Raw genomic sequence first — 10,868 nt, 5'->3', positions numbered from 1 at the left:
ATTTCCAGATCACCTTTCTTTTTGCACATTTTTAAAGCATTACATTACATAAATGTCAAAATAACCTTTCTTTTAGTATATTTTTTGATATAAATATTTCACAAATGTCAAAATCACCTCTCTTTTAGTACATTTTTGAAATTTATATTCCATAAATATAATATTTCAAGATTATTCAACATTTATTTTCCTTTACTTGAGCAGAACAGAAATTCGTATGCTTCACGGGAAATAATTAAGATTACCAACTATTGTATTAGTCACTACGGACACTAATCTGTAAATTTCGAAAATAAGATGCCATTATATGGAAACTAAGACTGACAAACGTTCGTTGGAAATAAAGGACAGGAAGCTCAATACTGCTTTCTCCAAACTTTCTCCATACAAAAACATATACTTCTAGTAGTATCCTTGGGTCCAAGATGGTCTCGGCTGAACAAACAAAGGGGGAAGTTGTCCTTCCGTTTTCCAAACAAAAGGAAGACAATGCTTGGAGTGGGGGGTCCGAATCATTTAGGCCTAAAATAGATCTGGGAGACGAAATAACGCGGGATAAAGGGAGTGTTAAGATAAGATTCTGTTTAACACGATAGATACTATTTCTTGTTTTTTTTTTTTTAGTTAAGAAGGCTCACATATTAGTGTATTTGGTTTATATGGTTTTCTTATTTTCGTTATTTATCTCATATTTTTAATTTTGTAGTTATCTATTCCTTTTGCAGCTTGCCTCATAATAATATTAATAATAAATTATTGCGTAACTTCGTGACTAGGTTATTTAAGAAAATATTCAGTGGATAATGAGAGAGAGAGAGAGAGAGAGAGAGAGAGAGAGAGAGAGAGAGAGAGAGAGAGAGAGAGAGAGAGAGAGGATCCTTATCACGTGAAATTCACGGAACAGATAAAATAAAAGAGTAGAAAAACTATTCCCTTTTTTTTTTGCAACTTTTAGCTTAAAGAAGAAAAAATAGAAATTTTTGCCTCCAAACCTGCTAAATCATAAAAGTAAAAACTACTTTTGTATAAAACTCCTTTAGATCCTTTTAATAACTCATCTCAGATGAGTTTATTAAAAATATTTCTATTTGAACATTGCTAGAGGGACGATACCTTAAAGTTAGTGTTACAAACTGGTTGTGTTTCACGGTGTTGTAACTAACCAGACTTATTATACAAACATAACTGCCTCAGGTAATTTGCGGCATGAGATTTAGTAAGGGAACTGAATACGTATCATTTGTGGTACGATTACTCTATAATGTACGTATTGGAGAAAGCAGATGCTCAATACTGGATAACAGATTAGTGTTAACAAAAAAACATCGTTTAAGAACAATTTTAGATAACGACTAAATACAGGTAAACCTTTGCGCAAGACAAGAAACTAAACGAACAATATTCATTAATCTATATATGCAAAAGAAATAGGAAATACATCTAGATCACTCAAACGTTAAATATAATATAAATAAATAAGCGAAAATAAAAGAAATAAAACCACAACAGAAAAAACACGTGAATAAATCAAAAGACATATGAGATAAATTCAACATGTCATAGATCTGAAACATCCTAAGATCAAAGAAACGGAATTAAATAGTCTTAAACCCCAGTAATCGCCTGCAAAAGAAATAAAACCAGAGACGCTGAAAAACGCCGAGAGAGTTGGCTTCTGGAGTTATGGAAAGGTTACCGGTTCACGTCAGGACAACGGTGGGTGTCTTAGCGACAGTGACGCAACAGTTCCAGAGCCGTTCACCAACCTCACTTTAATATTGTCGTGTTTGTGTTTTCAGAAATTGAAGCTGTTAGAAGCTAAGGAAGAAAATGGAAACAGTTACCAGTTCAGAGGAAAACGGTGGGTTTTAGCAATTATACAAGCATATATATCCAGATATGTATATATATATACTTTAATATTGTATATATTATATATTTTCAGATATATATATAGCTGTTAAATATATATAAATAAAATGGATATATATATAATATATATATATATAATACATTATATATACAATTATACAAGCATATATATATATATATATATATATATATATATATATATATATATATATATATATATATATTATATATATATATGGATATATGTATGTATGTGTGGGTTTGCGTGCATATGACTTAATATCTCGAAGAGAGTACTGTGTGGATAAGACATCACTAGCCCCAGAGGGAAGGGCTTCCCTGAAACGGGGCTGGTTCTGCCCCATAGACTTAGTAACTAAATCAACTCTACGGGTTTAATATACCTCATTTTGGTATACATATGACTTACACCTGGAAAAGAATACTGTTGGGGGGGGGCATCACTAGCACTAAAGGGGGTGGGGGTTGGAAGGGGGTGACGTAAAAATAACAGAAAACGACAGGTATTAGTGCCTAATCCTAGTTTTTGAGGTCGCTGAGATGAACAGTCACACTCCCGACGCCCTTCAAGTCCAAGTTGAGCCCCGGTAGGAATGGGGGGTGAAAAGGGATGAAATATAAAATGTCAAAAATGTTGGGCAGTGTAACTGAAGCAACTATCTTAACAGGAAAGGAAGGAAGAGAGAGAGAGAGAGAGAGAGAGAGAGAGAGAGAGAGAGAGAGAGAGAGAGAGAGAGTGTTAGGGAGAGAAAGAGGCAAGAGTGTTGGGAGAAGAGAGGGAAGAGAGAGAGAGAGAGAGAGAGAGAGAGAGAGAGTATCGGTTGTCATTCAGAGTTTTCCCGGGCAGCGCCGGGTGGTCAGCTAGTATATATATAATTCAAAAGCAGTTACAAATTAAATTATCGCTTTATGCTACGGCTGACAGTTGAAATCCAGAATGAAGCAGAATAACAGAAAGAAATACCAAAGATTTACTTATTACCCTGACTGAAAAATATATCATTGTAATTTCATTATCATAATAAGAGCAACCTAATCGAGTTTCAAAATCAAACTCATCCCATTTATAATGCAATCAGCCTGAAGCAGGTTGGAGTCAAATTGAAGCCTATGATTGCAATAACAAAATTAAAATGCTAGCTTAAAGTAATCATGAAACGGTAAAAGTTGGGAAATATTTTCACCTTGTAGTTTATTTAATTAATTTAACGATGACAATTTTTTTAAACTTTATCTCATTTTTTGGTTATATTAACCACCGCAAATGCTGCTGGAGATTTTAAGATTTCACTTACAGCTAAATAAAATCAATGAATGACGCCTTTAAGGTCATCCAGTTTTTAGGTATTTCATGATCTGCGTAATTTCTATTTCTATCCAACATAAAAATTCTCTTCCATTTTTGAATTCGAATAGTCTCTACGAACGACTCCAAAAATAACTACTAAATTTTCCATTCTAAATCCGTTTATCTCCACTAGTAATTAAAGTCGTTGCAGACTGATACGAAATACTGTTTTGCATTCACCAAATACTTCTTCTCATTTCGCGCTTTTAAAACACTATAAACTGATAACAATTCATAAGAAAGAGACCCAGTAGCAGACCTATTTTCGTCGGTTATGTTGCTCAGGATTATCTTGGGCAGTTTTACTACAATAAACAAGTAAATAACTAGAAGAAATCGAGTTTTCTGAACAGCGTATAATCAAGGCCACCGAAACTAGATCTATCTTTTGGTGGTCTCGGCATAATGCTGTGTGAGCCGCGCCCCATGACACTTTAACCACGGCCCGGTGGTGGCTTGTCCTATATCGTTGCCAGACGCACGATCATGGCTGACTTTAACCTAAAATAAAATAAAAACTATTGAGACTAGAGGCCGGCAATTTGGCATGATTAATGATTGGAAGGTTGATGATCATCATACCAATTTGCAGTCCTCTAGCCTCAATAGTTTGTAAGATCTGAGGGAGGACAAAAAAAGTGAGGACAGAAAAAGTGCGGACGGACAGACAAAGCCGGCACAATAGTTTTTTTTTACATGTAAATAAAACAAAATTAACGGTGAGAAATAATTACGACCAGTTCCATCCTTATGAAAAATGAAATGGGCATATATAGAAAACAATGAATAAAGATAAAAAGCAAGACACGTAGATGAGAAAGGAGTTCATCTAAAATGAGTAGGCATAATATAATAATATCAACAAGTACAGATGAACAGGCAAAAATCTATTTTTCTGACGTAATGGCTGCAATGTTTCATCCCATTCAGCGGTTGACTAGACAAGACATTTTTAGTAATTTGTTTGATTACACAGCTGTGGCCAGCTGCAGGTTCTCCTTTCTCGGTCTACTGATGCTCGTAGAATTTTTTTTTGTTTCCTGTGTCTTATATTTAGAGTAACTTGAGAAATTTTGATAGCTGTACATTTATTATTTACATAAATTCATCATTTTAGTTTTCTGTAAAAGAAAACTATTGTGCCGGCTTTGCCTGTACGTCCGCACTTTTTTCTATCCGCCCTCAGGTCTGAAAAACTACTGAGGATAGAAGGCTGCAAATTGGTATGTTGGTCATCCACCCTCCAATCATCAAACATACCAAATTGCAGCCCTCCAGTCTCAGTAGTTTTTATTGTATTTAAGGTTAAAGTTAGCCATAATCGTGCGTCTGGCAACGATATAGGACAGGCCACCACCGAGCCGTGGTTAAAGTTTCATGGGCCGCAGCTCATAAAGCATTATACCGAGACCACCAAAAGATAGATCTATTTTCGGTAGCCTTGATTATACGCTGTACAGAACATTTTTTACTTGTTTGTTATTATAAATAGTCATTATATTTTTTCTACGGTAGTAATAGCCTAAATGTATACATTTTAGTATATTGTACCCTGACCTATTCCTTATGAAGTTTACGTTTCAGACGATTACTTTACCTGTTTTAACAATTTTTTATATTTATTTATTGATTTATCAGTTTTTTTTTATTTTCTAATTGATCTCATCTTTCTGCATTTCCTATTATCTTCTGTAATTTCTTATAAATGAACGCCCTATTCTTTGGAAGTTTGAATTTTAAGTCAATGGCCCTTGTAGACTTGTTCCATATGAATAGGGGTTTATCTTCTGGACCATAATAATAATAATAATAATAATAATAATAATAATAATAATAATAATAATAATAATAATAATAATAATAACGTTTAGTTTTTATGTCATTCCTAATAGCCCTGGCTCTTTCGTTTAGTATATCCCTCATCTCACATATTCTTAGGCTAATGTTTTCTCATCTCCATATTTTCCGGAACATTAACCTTCTTACTGTTTTGCTTTTGCATTGTACAGCAAAAGAAGCCTCATTTCACTCCCAGAGGCATCTTGAACTATGGAAATGACTACGCTTCGCATATTCTAACTTAAAGTCATTCTTTTCTTTGTAGCTGTCGTGTTGCGTAACACTTTTACCCGTGAGATAAAACAGCCTACACTCTTCCCTATTCAAAAGAGAATTGAAACAATGCACAGTTCATATTTGAGCAGCTCTAAAATTCGGCATGAATAATTGAGGAAGCATTACGTACTAAATAATACAAAATGTAAACCTTATAAGATAGAAAAATTTTTGTCTGTCAACTAACACCAATTAGTCGGTGAAATGAAGGCCCTAGAACTCAAGGAATTCATTTCGAAGTAATTTTTTTTTTCATGATGTGCAGTTGCAAGACACAGCCTAAGATTTGTTGCTGCTCCCACCCAGGAGACGCAACTTTATAAAGACATTATGATGAATCTTTTAGCTTTTGTTTTAAATCGAAAGTTTATATGTGCATTTCTATATGTTTATTATTAGAAAATCTTGATTTCTATACAACTATGAGATACAGAAGATTATCTGAAGCTTTTATCCAGTTTTCATGAGAAGTGCTCCTAAAAAAAATCGTTTTGTTAGTTTAGTCCAGTAATATTTCTGCGTATTTACGATAATGGCTACGCAGGTGTAAGTAGTGCGTGAACATTGAATAATTATTCGTCAGCCTTTTAAATTATTGCATTTGATTCGCCCTCAAAATGGAAACTATCTCCTCTGACGTGAAATGAACTTCTTTCAATCTCCATAGCAAAAAAAAAAAAAGGAAAAAGGTTTAAAAAATTTGCAAAATAATACGAATTGATACGATACTGATTTTTACTTATTAGCTAGCTTGTCAGACTCTGTCAATAAATGTTACTTACAAAAGGAGGAAACCTCTCCGCTCTTACGTACTGTAAAAGTTCAGAGAATGATTTTCTCATCGGTTTAGGTTTTTGAAGTCTCCTTATATTGCGATTCAAGGGAGTGATGTAACTAACATCCAGCAAACGTGCACAAAACGTTCTACTGATGATTAAAACTTCTACAAGTTGCCTCAAAATAGAAAATCAAATAATGGGAATCTCTTGGAATTAGATCTTTCGCTCGTTTTCCTATATGATTTTAAATATGATTAATCTTTCGTTCTTGGTATCTGCCTATCTATCTGTCTATCTATCTATCTATATATATATATATATATATATATATATATATATATATATATATATATATATATATATATATATATATATATATATATATATATATATATATATATATATATATATATATATATATATATATAAGATAACTATCCCTTTAGGTAATTGGTTTATAATTTTTTCCATTAACTCTAAAATCTCTCCCTTTAGATAACAGATTGGTTTATAATTTATTCCTCCATTCCTCGAGCAGAACTATATATATATATACTTTTGATAACAGATTGTGATATATATATAATATAAGATATATTCCTATATTCCTATATATATTATAACTATATATATATATATATATATATATATATATATATATATATATATATATATATATATATATATATATATATATATATATATATATATATATATATATATATATATATATATATATATATATATATATAATGAAATTTTATCACATTATCGTGATATTTATATACTGTATACAAACATTAAGCTACAAATGTCGTTGAATATCCAATGCGCTCTAACGCGGAAATAATTCTGAAGGGGAATTATAACTGATAAGTGATTCGTCACCTGACAGGATCGAGCTGCCGAACATTGAGTACCAACGACAATCAATCAAGAGAGGAATAAGTTGACAGCGACTCTTCCGTACAAATCCCCGTCGAACGCAGGTATTTGTACTTGTCATCGCCATCAACCCACCTCCAACATGACAGCCGATCGGAGTGTTTGAAACACGTAGCTATTTATGAATGAGATTTTATCACATCCCCGCGCGTTGATATTTACATTGACAGACATTAAGCTACAAATGTCGTCTGATATCCAATTCACTCTGTCATGGTGGAGGCGGGTTGATGCCGACGCCAACTACAAATTAATGTCTGCGTTCGACGGTGATCTATACACCAGAGTGGATATCAGCTTATTCTTTCCTTGACTGTCGGGTGGTTTAGAGCGTCCACTGACAGTCGTTGGTAGTACTTAGTATTTAGCTGTTCGATCCTGTCAGGTGACGAACCACTTATCAGTTATAATTCCCCTTCGGTATTATTTCTGAGGTAGTGCGGATTGGATATTGAATGACATTTGTAGCAAATTGTTAGGTTACAACTTCTAGAGCCATTCTGGAAGTGAGAAACGGGTTGGAGACATACATATATAGATGTGCGTTTGTGTGTATCTATCTACTATATTTGAGTTGCCAAGTGCTATGAAAGTATTTATATCGTTTATGATGTTTTTTAAACATGGATTTAGTGATACCTTATTGTCTTCCAATTTAATATTACACAGAAAACGTAATTATTATTAAGAAATATACTACCTCCTTAACTCGAAGTTGACAGAGATATTTTCATCCAGGTTTCTGGAAATATAATTTTATCTGTTGGTTATGATCAGTGTCTTATTTTAAATAAAATTAGGAAATGTAATAATAACTTATAGATTTTCAATAACGCTGTAGTGTAACATCAATTACTATTGTAACCAATCTTTATTCTCATTTTTTTGTATTTATTGACTGCGTGTAATTAATTTGCACTATTTTTTTTTCACTTTCGTCTGTTAATTTTTATAAGGTCCTAAGATTAAGAGACATTAATTTCTAGTACAAAAAAATAAGGGATTAATGCTAAATCAATAAATAAAGTTAATATTACCTTTTGGTTATCCAAAGTCTTTCCACATAGTCAGCATTTTTCCTAACGTCGTGGAGTGAAAGCCTAAAGAGAGAGAGAGAGAGAGAGAGAGAGAGAGAGAGAGAGAGAGAGAGACTGACTGAAAATGCTTTGATTTCTTTCCTTGCACCATCGATGTCCATTTCGCATTGACGGTAATGGTGACCTGATTTGGTGTCCTGATTTCTGATACGATTTTCGGATAATGATGACCTCCCAGATATCTCTTATCTACGTCGTAGCCGTCTCATGACGCTGAACATTTCGTCGTTTTATGATGGTTTTATCTTGCTGACTTTTACGTTTTCCTTTTTGTCTGTTCTCTTTTTTTTTCTATTAGAAGGTGAATGCCAATACACATTACCCAACATGAAGATAAATACCCAAAGGCTTATATTAATCACAGTGGAACATTTATTTAGCTGTTTCTTAGTTCTTTTATGTTTTGGCAAATTGTGAAGCCCACCTCAACAAAAATTCACGGTGATTACTTCACAACGGAAAGGATTGGACATAACACTTAGCAAGGGAAGACGAATTAATGCCAAAATAAAGGTCTCAAATGTTACTTGTTAAACAGAATCACATACTTGATAATGTGTCGTATTGACTCCTTGTTTCATTACAAAATAATAATAATAATAATTCTTGTCCCTGAAACCACTGGTATTAATGCAATCATTATGTATGTTTCATTTTCTATCTCAAGGAAGTGTCTCAAATGATTTTCTGCACAAACTATGGACCAAAGGTTCCTTCAGGAATTCTCGGAGGATGGCCCCTATTAAGTAAATGGATTTGATTTAGTTTTATAAAAAGATACACAACACTATGACTGCTTTCTAAAGTTCCTTGATGGTGCGGAATCTAATCCGGAACCATAAGGATGGATTCCGTGCCTTCAAGCAGTTTTAGAAAGCAGGAACTGAGTTGTGTGTCTTTTCCTAAAACTAAATCAAATTAGTTTACTTAGTTGAGACTAACCTCCTGGGACTCCGGAGGATATGTTAAAATATTATATATATATATATATATATATATATATATATATATATATATATATAAACATCTGGAAGTCCCTAGTTTTGGAAAAGGACACACCATACAGTTCCTTCTTCCTAGTGCTCCTTGAGACTTATAGTTATTTCAAGATGGAACCTGAATCTTGAAGGGCCTGCGTTAAATCAAATCAATCTACTGAACAGAGGCTATCTTCTGGGGATTCCTGCAGTTTATATATATATATATATATATATATATATATATATATATATATATATATATATATATATATATATATATATATATATATATATATATATATATATATATAGACAAAATCCACGAAGGAAAGAGAACACTGGAGTGCTGCGAGGCCTTTCGACTGTCGTCCTGGAATCCAACACAACTGAATAATTAGTAGGATTGCCAAAACAGGGTTAAACAGTGCAGTGCCATGCAGCCGAAAGAAGAGGAGAAAAGAAAAATTTAAGGAATTAGAAAAAGCCAGAATTTCATTCAATCATTCTATCCCGGCTAACTGGAAGGACTCGCTGCAACAAGAACTTTATGGAAAACTTCGTAGGACTACAGATGCCCTAACAAGGAAACTCAACAGAAAACTAAAAAATCTTATTGATAACAGTGACTGGACTAATAGTGCAAGTAATGATTGTGTTATAAATTTATCAAGTAAACAAATAAATGAAAATGTTGTGAGTGCACTCGGATATGGTTTGTCCTTCTTTATATCTAATAGACCCTCTGCTTTAACGATTGTGTCGTCCCTATGTGTATTTGAAAAATATTGTGATCTTCCTCAAAATCATGTTGACATAATTAAAGGTATTGTTTATGGAGCTGCCAATGTTAGGCATGAAAGTAATTTCCCTGCTCGCTATAAGAAAAGTTCGACCGATCTTTAAAAAGCTGATAAGTCGAATAGTATTGTAATTTTAGATAAAGCTGACTACATATCACGTATGCAAACCCTACTAGGTGATGATACGACTTACAAAAAAACTAACAAAAAATCCCCTTGATCAAGTCATAAAACAATTCAATAGCACAATGAAAAAAATCCTTCAAGATAAAAAAGAACTAATAGGTCAGTTGTCAGTAAAATTTCCATCGTTACCTTACTTGCACGGATTAGTAAAAACACACAAAGAAAATAATCCTGTGCGGCCTATTATCAGTACTATTGGCTCAATATCATATAAACTTTCGAAATATATTACCAAGCTCTTGTCCCCGTTACTTGGAACTATCTCCAATTCTCACGTATGTAATTGTCTAGATTTAGTTGATAAATTAAACAAAATAACTTTTTGCCCCACTGAAGATTCGTTAGTTTTGATGTTTGTTCTCTTTTTAATAAAGTCCTTATAGATTCTATTTTAGAGTATCTTAGTGATGAACTAATCCATCATGAATTACCCCTACCTGTAAGTCATATTATTTCACTCACTAGGTTGTGCATTTGTGATTGTAAGTTTATATTCAATGGTGAACTTCATCAACAAATATTTGGTATGGCAATGGGCAACCCTTTATCCCCACTCCTCTCAAACTTGTATATGGAATTCTTTGAAAAGTGATATTTACCTAATACTATTTATATTCCTTTAAAGTGGTAAAGTTATGTTGACGATATTTTAGCTGTTTTGCCTGCTGGTATTGATGTAAATAATTTTCTCTCTAATTTGAATAACCAGGTACCATCCATTAAGT

Source organism: Macrobrachium rosenbergii, chromosome 41 (assembly GCF_040412425.1).
Source record: "Macrobrachium rosenbergii isolate ZJJX-2024 chromosome 41, ASM4041242v1, whole genome shotgun sequence".
NCBI classification, from domain to species: Eukaryota; Metazoa; Arthropoda; class Malacostraca; order Decapoda; family Palaemonidae; genus Macrobrachium; species Macrobrachium rosenbergii.
This window is presented reverse-complemented; position numbering follows the sequence as displayed.